This window comes from Choloepus didactylus, chromosome X, assembly GCF_015220235.1.
Source record: "Choloepus didactylus isolate mChoDid1 chromosome X, mChoDid1.pri, whole genome shotgun sequence".
Classification (NCBI taxonomy): Eukaryota; Metazoa; Chordata; class Mammalia; order Pilosa; family Megalonychidae; genus Choloepus; species Choloepus didactylus.
This window is the reverse complement of record NC_051334.1, coordinates 57996989-58008330: the sequence shown is the minus strand read 5'-3', so window position 1 is coordinate 58008330 and position 11342 is coordinate 57996989. Positions and strand designations below refer to the sequence as shown.

The 11342-nt window shown below is 38.8% G+C and overlaps 1 pseudogene; it reads right to left on the bottom strand.

Moving 5' to 3' along the window:
- Positions 1-8251: 8251 nt before the first annotated feature.
- On the bottom strand, positions 8252-9459 carry LOC119522159 (annotated as a pseudogene).
- Between the last annotated feature and the right edge of the window lie 1883 nt (positions 9460-11342).

Sequence of the window (11342 nt, the reverse complement as noted above, 5' to 3'; positions counted from 1 at the left end):
GTAGCTTAGACCTTACACCCAAAGCACAACCAATGAAAGAAAAAATAGATAAATGGTGTTTGGGTTTGCTTAAGCTGCCATTATGCAAAACACAAGAAATGGATTGGCTTTTATAAAGGGGATTTATTTGGATACAAATTTACAGTTATACGGCCAAGAAAATGTCCAAACTAAGGCATCAACAAGAGGATACCTTCACTGAAGAAAGGCCAATTATGTCTGGAACACCTCTGTCAGCTAGGAAGGCACGTGGCAGGCATCTGTTGCTCCTTTGCTCCTGGGTTGCATTTCAAAACGGCTTTCTTGAAAATGTATCTGGACTCCTGTCTATCTCCTGTCATAGCTCCTGTGCATCCTTGTTTCTTTCTCCCAGGGCATTTCTCTCTATGTGTCTGGGGGTTCCTTTCTTGGCTTCTTCTGGGCAAACTCTAGGCTTCATCTCTTAGGTTAGCAACTCCAAATGTCCTTCTGTCAGCATCTCACAGCATCTCCAAACATCTGGGTCTGTGTCAGCTCTTAGCTTCTCCTGGAGGCAAACTCTGGATTACATATCTTAGCTCCTCTCCAAAATGTCTCTCTCAGCTGCTCTGAGCTCCTCTCCTTGAGCTCTCTTAAAGGACTCCAGTGAAATAATCAAGACCCACACACAAGGGGCGGGGTCACATCTCCATAGAAGTAATTTAGTCAAAGTTCTCACCACAGTTGGGTGAGTCACATCTCCATGGAAACAATCAAAAGTTTCCACCCAAAAATTTTGCATGAAAAGATCACGGATCTTCTAGGATCCGTAACAGTTTGAAACTGGCACAAATAGGAACTCCTCAAAATCACAAGCAACTCAATGGGAGAAAATATTTGGAAACCACATATCTGATAAGAGACTGATATCCTGCATATAAAAAGAAATCATACAACTCAGTGACAGTAGTACAAACAACCCATTTATAAAATGGGCAAAAGATATGGAAAGACATTTTTCCAAAGAGGAAATACAAATGGCTAATAAACACATGAAAAAATGATCATCTTCACTAGCTATTAGGGAAATGCAAATCAAAACCACAATGACATATCCTCTCACACCACTAAGAATGGCTGCCATTGAAAAACAGGAAATTACAAATACTGGGGAGGATGTGGAGAGATTGGAACTCTTATTCAATGCTGGTGTGAATGTATAATGGTACAGCCACCATGGAAGACAGTTTGGTGGTTCCTTAGAAAATTAGATATCAAGTTACCCTATGATCCAGCAATTTCACTTCTCAGTATATAACCAAAAGATCTGAAAGCAGTGACATGAACAGACATTTGCACATTGATATTCAATAGCAGCATTGTTCACAGTTGTCAAGAGATGGAAACAATCCACATGTCCTTCAACAGATGAGTGGATAAACAAAATGTGGTATATACATATGATAGAATACTATGCAGCAGTAAGAAGGAACAAGGTCTTAAAACATATAACAACATGGATCAACCTTGTAGACAATCCTGAGTGAAATAAGTGAGACACAAAAGGAGAGATATTGTATGTACTATTGTGAACTCCCTGAACAAGGTAAATAAGTGTCTTATATTATAGAATATAGGGGACCTAGAGATAAACAGAAGATGGTGAAGGAGGAATGATAGCCTAATATGTACAGACATGATAATGAGTATGAACTTAAAGGTATGAGAATTGACAGGAGTGATACTTGTTTATTAATGGGCTTTTAAGTATCAGTGCTGCATTGATGGTGAACATGATTGAAAGTGGATGTTTAAAGGCATGTATCCCACAAATTAGCACTACAAATATTAATAACTCTTTCCATGATATACTTCTAAGGTATGACACTGGTACAAAGAATTAGCAACAGAATGATATATGGAAAAAGCATGCATCATATATTATAGAATATATAATAGCAATACCTTACCAGTACTACACTAATATTAGGGATGAATAATCAGGGGCCAATAAGGACTTTGGGATGTTTTGTGTTATGATAATTGTTTAAAATTGAGAGTGATGATGATTGTACAACTAAGTGAAGATAATGTGAGATACTGATTTTTTACCTCATTCAGAATATATGCTGGGTGAAATTAGGAACACCCTACTTAATAAGTCAAGCCTTCAATCTTGAGGCTTGCTCCTCTGAAATTTATGGCTGTAAAAGGAAAGGTAAGTATTCCTATAATTATGCCTAAGAGACACCTCTAGTGAACCTCTTTTGTTGCTCAGATGTGGCCTTTCTCCCTGTAAGCCCAACTTGGCAGATAAACTCATTACCCTCCCCACTACACAGGACATGATGCCCATGTGAGGGAATCTCAGTGGTGACATAGAACACAACTCCAAGGAATGAGCCTGGCCCTGGCATTGAGGGATTGAAAATGCCTTATTGACCAAAAGGGGGGAAAGAAAGGTAACAAAATAAGGTTACAGTGGCTAAGAGATTTCAAATAGAATCAACAGGCTATCCTGGAGGTTACTGTTATGCAAACTCCAGATAGATATCCCAAATGGCCACAGTATGCCAAGCCCTAACCATCAGTAGCCCTGAAATATCTAGGTCCCTATCTGAGACTCTATAAAAGTTTCACTCACTAAGTATTTTTTTCAGAAACAAATCCACCAGAGTATTCCTATGTCAGACAAGTCCTAAAACCCAGATGCAACAGTCTCTTTAAGCACATCAACAAGATGCATTCCCCTTCCCCGTAATGTCAATACTCTTTTTTTAATATTCATTTTACTGAGATATATTCACATACCACGCAGTCATACAAAACAAATCGTACATTCATTTGTTCACAGTACCTTTTCATAGTTGTACATTCATCACCAAAATCAATCCCTGACACCTTCATTACCACACACACAAAAATAACAAGAATAATAATTAAAGTGAAAAAGAGCAATTAAAGTAAAAAAGAACACTGGGTGCCTTTGTCTGTTTCTTTGTTTGTTTGTTTCCTTCCCCCATTTTTCTACTCATCCATCCATAAACTAGACAAAGGGGAGTGTGGTCCTTATGGCGTTCCCAATCCCATTGTCACCTCTCATAAGCTGCATTTTTATACAATCGTCTTCAAGATTCATGGGTTCTGAGTTGTAGTTTGCTAGTTTCAGGTATCTACCACTAGCTACCCCAATTCATTAGAACCTAAAAAGGGTTGTCTATATTGTGCATAAGAGTGCCCACCAGAGTGACCTCTCAGCTCGTTTGGAATCTCTCTGCCACTGAAGTTTATTTCATTTCCTTTCATTTCCCCCTTTTGGTCAAGAAGATGAACTTTTTTAATATGAACAAGTAAGGGTGGTCACTGCCTAGACACCCCTGAAGATCAAGAAAGTGATTAAACAAGAGGAAGGGGTAGCAAAAGACAAGATAGGATTTAACAAAGCATTTCAAATACTGAATCTTTATATATATATTTTAGATCCTAGGGTATTAGAATAGCTAGAAAGAATAACTGAAATGGTGGAACTAACCCATAACATTCTTTGAAATTTGCTCTATAGCTACTCTTTAAATTGTACTTTGAAAATGATCACCTTTCTGTATGTATCTTATATTTCACAAAAAGGAAACAACTGAAACTGTGGAACTGTAACCCATAATATTCTATGAAATTACCTATATAACTACTTGTTAAATCATACTTTGAAAGTTATCACTGTATATATATATATATATATATATATATATATTTCAATTTCACAATAAATAATATATTTAAAATAATAAATAGAATACAATGGAATATTATTCAGCCATATAAAGGAATGAAGTCCTGATAAATGCGATAACATGGATAAACCTTGAGGATATTATGTTGAGTGACAATAAGGACAACATGAAAGGACAAATACTTATGATCCCTCTGAAATTATCTAATTATATTAAGCAAATTCACTGAGTCAGAATCTAGAGTATAGTTTAACAGGAGATGGGTTGGCTTTAGAGAATAGGGATTTGATGTTTAACTGGAACAGAATTTCTATTTAGTATGATGGTAAAGGCTTGTAAATCTATGGGGGTGATGGTAGCACATTACTGGAAGTGTAATCAACTGATATATAGATGTGAATGTGGGGAAACTTTACATGGTATATATCACTAGAATAAAAATTAAAATATAAAATTTAGGACAGTACAACACAGTGAACCCTATTGTGGATGCTGGACTATACTTAATAATACAAGTGTAAGAATGTTCTTTCATGAATCATAACAAATGTACCATAATAATACAAGTAGTTAATAATATGGGTAAAAATATACCTAAACTATAGATTATACTTAATAGTGCTATTTTAATATTATTTCATCAATTGTAATAAATGTACCACACTAATGCAAAGAATCAACAATAGGGAGTATATGTGAATCTTGTATTTTACATTTTTCTGTAAGCCTAATATTCTCCAATAAAAATAATATTATTATTAATAATAATAGAACATATTTCAAAAATGAAGAAAGCTAAAAGCCAAGACCTAACTGCACACCTGCAGGAACTAGAAAAAGAGCAGTGACATGAAGGCAAAACAAGCAAAAAGAAAGAAGTAAGCATTAGAGCAGAAATTAATGAAATGGAGAATAAAAACAATAAAGAGCATTAACAAAACCAAAATTTGGTCCTTTGAAAGGGTGAATAAAATTGACAAACCTATAGCTAAACTAACAGAGAAAAAGAAAGAGAAATAAAAATACAGAAATGAAAGGGGCAACACTGAACTCACAGAAATGTATGATTATAAGAATACAGTATGAATAACTGTATATGCCAACAAATTAGACAACCTAGATGAAATGGAAAAATTCCTAGAAACACACAACTAACCCAAACTGATTGTAAAAGAAATAGAAGATCTCAACACAATTACAAGTAAAGATATTGAATAAGTAATCAAAAACTACCCAACAAAAAAACTTCAGATCAGATTGGTTCACAGGTGATTTCTAACAAATATTCCATGAAGAATTAATACCAATATTGTGCAAATTCTTCCAAGGAATTGAAAAGGAGAAAACACTAAATAACTCATTCTATGATGTCAACATCACCCTAATACTAAAGCCAGATAAAGATGGTACAAGAAAAGAAAATTATAAACCATTTTCTGTTATGAATATAAATGCAAAAATCCTCAACAAAATACTTGCAAATTGAATCCAACAGCACATTAAAAGAATTAAACATTATGATCAAGTGGGGTTTGTCCCAGATATGCTCAGGTGACTCAACATAAGAAAATTAAATAATGTAATACATCACATAATCAGAATGAAGGGGAAAAAAACACATGATCATCACAATGACCCAGCATCCTTTCTTGGTAAAAAATACTTCAAAAATTAGGAATAGAAGGAAATTTCATCAACATGATAAAGGGCATATATGAAAAAACTGACTGCTATCATACTCAACAGTAAAAGACTGAAAGCTTTCTCTCTAAGACCTGAAAAAAGACAAGGATGCCCACTATCACCAGTGTTATTCAACATTGTACTGGAAGTTCTAGCCAGAGCAATTAGGCAAGAAAAAGAAATGAGTTATCCAAATAGGAAAAGAAGTAAAACTGTCACTATTTGCAGATGGCATAATCGTATATATTGAAAGTCCAAAAAATTTATAGCAAAGCCACAAGAGCTAATAAACAAATTCAGTAATGTGGTGGGGTAAAAGATCAACATGTTGTGTATAACCTGGTTGGTCCCTGGAAATTTGGGTATCTGTGTGATACCTGAGACTCAGAGACAGACTTCGGCAGCTATGAATGTCAGCATCACCACATACAGCAACTGCTAAAAAAAAGCTGAAAATGAGATCAGACTTCAATTAGAGATATGAATGAAATGGACTTGGTTAGGACTAAGTAAATCAGACTAAAGGGCAAAGGGTGATATTGACTATGTTTTAAAACTTCAACTTCTGTGTGAGACCAAAGGAAGAGATGTTTATTTGCTGGAAAAATCTGTATTTGTAAGTTATATGATCTGTTTATTAAGTTATATGATCAGTTTTTTTAATTTATAATTTGCATAATTTGTTATATAATTTAAGTTATATGATCAGTTTATTCAAATGACATAATTACATGGAACTTTGAATAGGAAGTAAGATTTGGTTGGTTTGTACAATTTAGCATGAAGCCCTGATACATCCCAAAGTAATTTGGGCACAGAATAAAAAGTATTTGCAAAGCCTCCTTGATGGACTGGAGGAAAATGTGGAAATATTAAACTTACCCAAGTGGAGAATTCCTGACATTCTCGTAAGCATTGGGGACTATCAGTTCAGTAGGCCAAGCCTTTGATCTTGGGACTTGCCCTTATGAATCTTGTTACTGCAAAGAAGAGGCTAAGCCTACTTATAATTGTGCCTAAGAGTTTCCCCCAGAGAACCGCTTCTGCTGCTCAGATGTGGCCTCTCTCTCAAAGCCAACTCAACAGGTGGACTTGCTGCCTTCCCCCCTACATGGGACATGACTCTCGGGGTGTAAAACTCCCTGGCAACATGGGACATGACTCCTGGGAGTGAGCCTGGATCCAGCATCATAGGACTGAGAAAGCCTTCTGGACCAAAAGGGGGAAGTAAATGAAACAAAATAAAATTTCAGTGGCTGAAAGATTTCAAATTTGGAGTTGCAAGGTCATTCTGTAGATTATTCTTATGCATTATATAGATATCCCTTTTAGTTTTTAGTGTATTGGAATAACTAGAAGGAAATACCTGAAACTGTTGAACTGTAATTCAGTATCCTTGATTCTTGAAGACAATTGTATAACTATATAGTTTATGTGCTGTGACCATGTGATTGTGAAAACTTTGTGGCTCACACTCCCTTTATCCAGTGTATGGACAGAAGAGTGGGAAAATGGGGACAAAAAGTATATGAATAATAGGGGGAAGGGGGGTATGGAATGTTTTGGATGTTCTTTTTTACTTTTATTTTTATTTTTATTCTTATTTTTATCTTTTCAAGTAATGAAAATGTTCAAAAATTTATTGTGTGATAAATGCACAACTATATGATGATACTGTGAACAATTGGTTTTACACTTTGTATGATTGTGTGATATGTGAATATGTTTCAATAAAATTGCATAAAAATCAACATGCACAAATCAGATGTGTTTCTACATACTAGTAGTGAGCAATCTGATGATGAAATGAATAAAAAATTCCATTTGCAATATCAAATAAAAGAATCTAATATTAGGAATAAATTTAACCAAGAATGTAAAGGACTTATACACTGAGAACTTCAAAACACTGCTAAAAGAAATCAAAGAAGATCTAAATAAATAGAACAACATTCCATGCTCATGGATTTGAAGAGTAAATATTGTTACGATGTCAATTCTACTCAAGGCAATTTGCAGATTCGATGCACTATCAATCAATATTCTAACAGCCTTCTTTGCAGAAATGAAAAGACATTCATCAAACATATTTTGAAGGGTAAGGGGCCCTGAATAACCAAAACCTGTCCTGACAAAAAATGAATTTGGAGGATTCACACTTCTTGAATTTAAAACTTATTACAAAGCTACATTGTTCAAAACAGTATGGTACTGGCACAAGGATAAATAAATAGAACAAAGAGATCGAATTGAAAGTTCTCACATCTATGGTCAATTGATTTTTCACAAGGTTAATAAGTCCATTCAATTGGGAAAGAATATTCTCTTCTAAAAACTGTTCTGAGAAAATTGGATATCCATATGCAAAAGAGTGAAAGAGGAGCCCTACCTCACACCATATACAAAAATTAACTCAAAATGGATCAAAGACCTAAATAAAAGAACAAGAAATATAACCCTCCTGGAAGAAAATATAGGAAAGCATCTTCAGAATCTTGCATTAGGAAATGGTTTCTTAGATGTTATACCCAAAGCACAAAACAAATAATGGGACCTCCTCAAATTAAAAACTTTTGTACATCAAAGTATTTTATCATGAAAGTGAAAATACAACCTACTCAATTGGGAGAAAATATTTGGAAACCTCATAACCAATAAGATTTGTTTTGTTTTGTTTTAAAACATTTTATATGCTTTATTGAAAGCTGACATGTGCAACAGTTAAACAGTGACACCTTACAACTGTAGGCAACATGCACAGAAACATATGCATATAACTACCATCCAGGTAATAGGCAGAAACCCCCACTGGGAAACTGATCAGTTTTCAAAGTATTCAACTGGTTCAATCAAAACACTTTGGTGAACAGGGATTTACTTCAGGATATTCGGCAGCTAGAAAATTGCAGATTACACAGAAAGGCTAACTGTGCCAAATTCTTAAAATTTTCTTTAGGTGTGGTTTTCATCATGTAGCGTTTTAAATGTAGGTCGGTTAGCTGCTGACTGGAAACCGTTCCCGCCGTCATCACTGCAGCTGCATTTTGGCCATTACCAATAAGGGGGGAGGAAACAGTCCCATTGCCGATGCCACTCAAGGTATTCATATTAATGCTAGCTCTGGGCCCACCACTCCTGCTAGCAGCACTGGGAACACTGCTTGTATTTACGTAAGCATTCCCAAGCATGCTGCTTGCCACACCGTGTTAGTGCCGGGAACAGAATGTATACCTTGACCACCAGGAGTATTTGATATGCAGACAATAGTCATTACAGATGCAGATGATGATACACGATGATACAGCAGAAGTTGGTGCAACTGGTACAACACCGTCTGAGCTTCCAGTTGTAGAGAATTTTCTGGCTACTGGAATGGTGGGTGGCCCTCCAGGGATTGATGCACCAGCCACAACAGCGTGGGTGGGATGGTGGAGCCCGTGGTAGAGGTGGTGCCCATGACTGTGGTGGTGGTGATGGAGGTGGTGGGGTTGGGCATTGTCATTGATCACCATATTCTGTGCTGGAAGGTGAGGCGGATGTGTCTGAGGAAGGTGGGGTTGATTGGGAGAGACGACCCCAGGTGTCTCGGCTTCCTGGAAGTTTTTCAGAATCTCCTCCGAGAAGCTGCATTCGGGTTCCCCTAAGTCAGTAACCCTGAAAAGTGACTCGTCAAGGATCTCGGAGGAAGACATCCTCTGTGTGAGATTCATCGAGAAAGTCATAGCTCTTGGTGTCCTCTGCTATGCTGTTGTTCGAGCTGATGCTGTCGGAGATCTGGGCCAGAGTAATGCTAATTATCTTGAAGACATCTGTCTTTATACACCTGACGCAAGATGCTGTGTCTGCAGCTGAGCCTACAAAAGGAACTCAGGCATTGTGGAGGTGGAGGCTGTGGTCCTGATGTGGAAGAGGGCTGCAGGGGGGCAGCGGTTCCTCAGCAGATGTGGCATGACTACCAATGCCCGTAACTGCTGAGGTGAGGAGAGGCGGTGCCACTGCCGCTGCCCCTTCTTGGGAACATTGCCTGGTGAGCCATTTTCCTAGTGCTCACGTGGGCGTCGACAGTGGACTCCAGCGGCTGGTGCATTTTGTTGGGGGGGGGCGGGTTGAGGAAGTGAGTGCAATTCCTTCTGTACTCTAATCTTTGTATTCAAATGCCTGGGAGGAAAACGGGACTCTATGCTCTGCCAGGCACCATTCGTCCTTCTCTACCTCCTTCTCATCCGAAAGGCTGGTCGATCCTGCCTCCAGGGCCGAGCCGTTCAAACCGCGTGGCCTCACGGCAAAACTGCTAGGAGGGGAAACGATGGCCCCAGCTGGGGCCTGGGCAGCGAGCTTGCGAGCAGGTCGTCGGAGGCGGGACAGCGGTTACCATGAGCCGGGCAACCAGGTGCGGCCGGGCGCCCAGAGACGCCGGGTCCTCAAGGAGTGTGGCAGGAGTGTGGCGGTGGCGGGTCAAGTGGGAGAACAGGGAGCGCTCCATCACTGGCAGCTATGGAGCCGGAGCATTTTCCTCCCTTCGGTCAGGCGCCTTGGTTCAGCACTCGTACTCCGGGAAAAAGGGGCTTGTGCCCGAGCTTCCAAAGGAGGCAGCTGGCCATGCGCTACGACTGAAGTTTGGGAGAGCTCTGGTCCTCTTCTTCCGCAGCCATCTCATTCTCACCACACTCCTGCCCAGCCCAGGCAGGAGGGGCTTGCGGGCAGCGGTGCTCCTTTCACGGTGGCACTGGTGGCCAGACCGGCTGGTGCGGCAACTGAGGGTGACATCGCTCATAGTCACTCGAGGTGGGGTGGGTCGGTGTCGACCAATTGGGTGGGTGAATGGGTGGGTGCTGGGGGAGGCGGTTGAGCCCGGGGAGGGGGATGGCGGTTGGAGTTGTTACTCGTGCTCTTCTCCGGTCCCCGGGCTATCGCGGCACACTTTATAACTTCAGAAATGCGCATTAAGAAAAAGACAAAATATTCCTTTGAGGATCAAATCCCTGTACTAAAATGAAAATACCTATGATTTTTCATGAGAAATAATTTATTCCTCTTTATCTCAAGATATGTCCTCAGACTTTAAAATTTAGTATATTTCTTTAATTCAGTTTTATTGAGATATATTCACATACACTACAATAATCAACAGTGTACAATCATTTGTTCACAGTACCATCATATAGTTAGTTGTGCCTTCATCACCAAAATCAATTTTTGAACATTGTCATTACTCCAAGAAAAAAATGAAAACAAGAATAAAAATTCAAGCAAAGAATAACACCCAAAACATCACATCATTCAATTTTTGTTCCCATTTTTTCTACCCATCTGTCCATACACTGGATAAAAGGAATGCGAGCCACAAGGTTTTAACAAATGCTAGTCACACCGTGTAAGTTACATGGTTATACAATCATCTTCAAAAATCAAGGCTACTGGGTTGCAGTTCAACAGTTTCAGGTATATCTTTCTAGCTATTCCAAAGCACTAAAAACTGAAAAGGGATATCTATATAACACATAAGGATAAACTCCAGAATGACTCCACTGTATTTGAAATCTCTCAGCCCCTGAAACTTTATTTTGTTTCATTTCTCTTCCCCCTTTTGGTCCAGAAGGCTTTCTCAATCCTATGATGCTGGGTCCAGGCTCATTCCCGGGAGTTATGTCCCATGTTGCAATGGAAATTTACACCCCTGGGAGTCATGTCCCATGTAGAGGGGAGGGCAGTGAGTTTACCTGCCGAACTGGCTTAGAGAGAGAGGCCACATCTGAGCAACAGAAGAGGTTCTCTGGGGGAGACTCTTAGGCAAAATAATAAGGAGGCTTAGCCTCTACTTTGCAACAACAAGCCTGATAAGGGCAATCCCCAAGATCGAGGGCTTGGCCTTCCAAATTGGCAGTCCCCAATGCTTGTGAGAACATCAGTAATTCTTCATTTTCCCCCAGTCCCTCAGGGGGGCCTTGCAAATGCATTTTTATTCTCTGC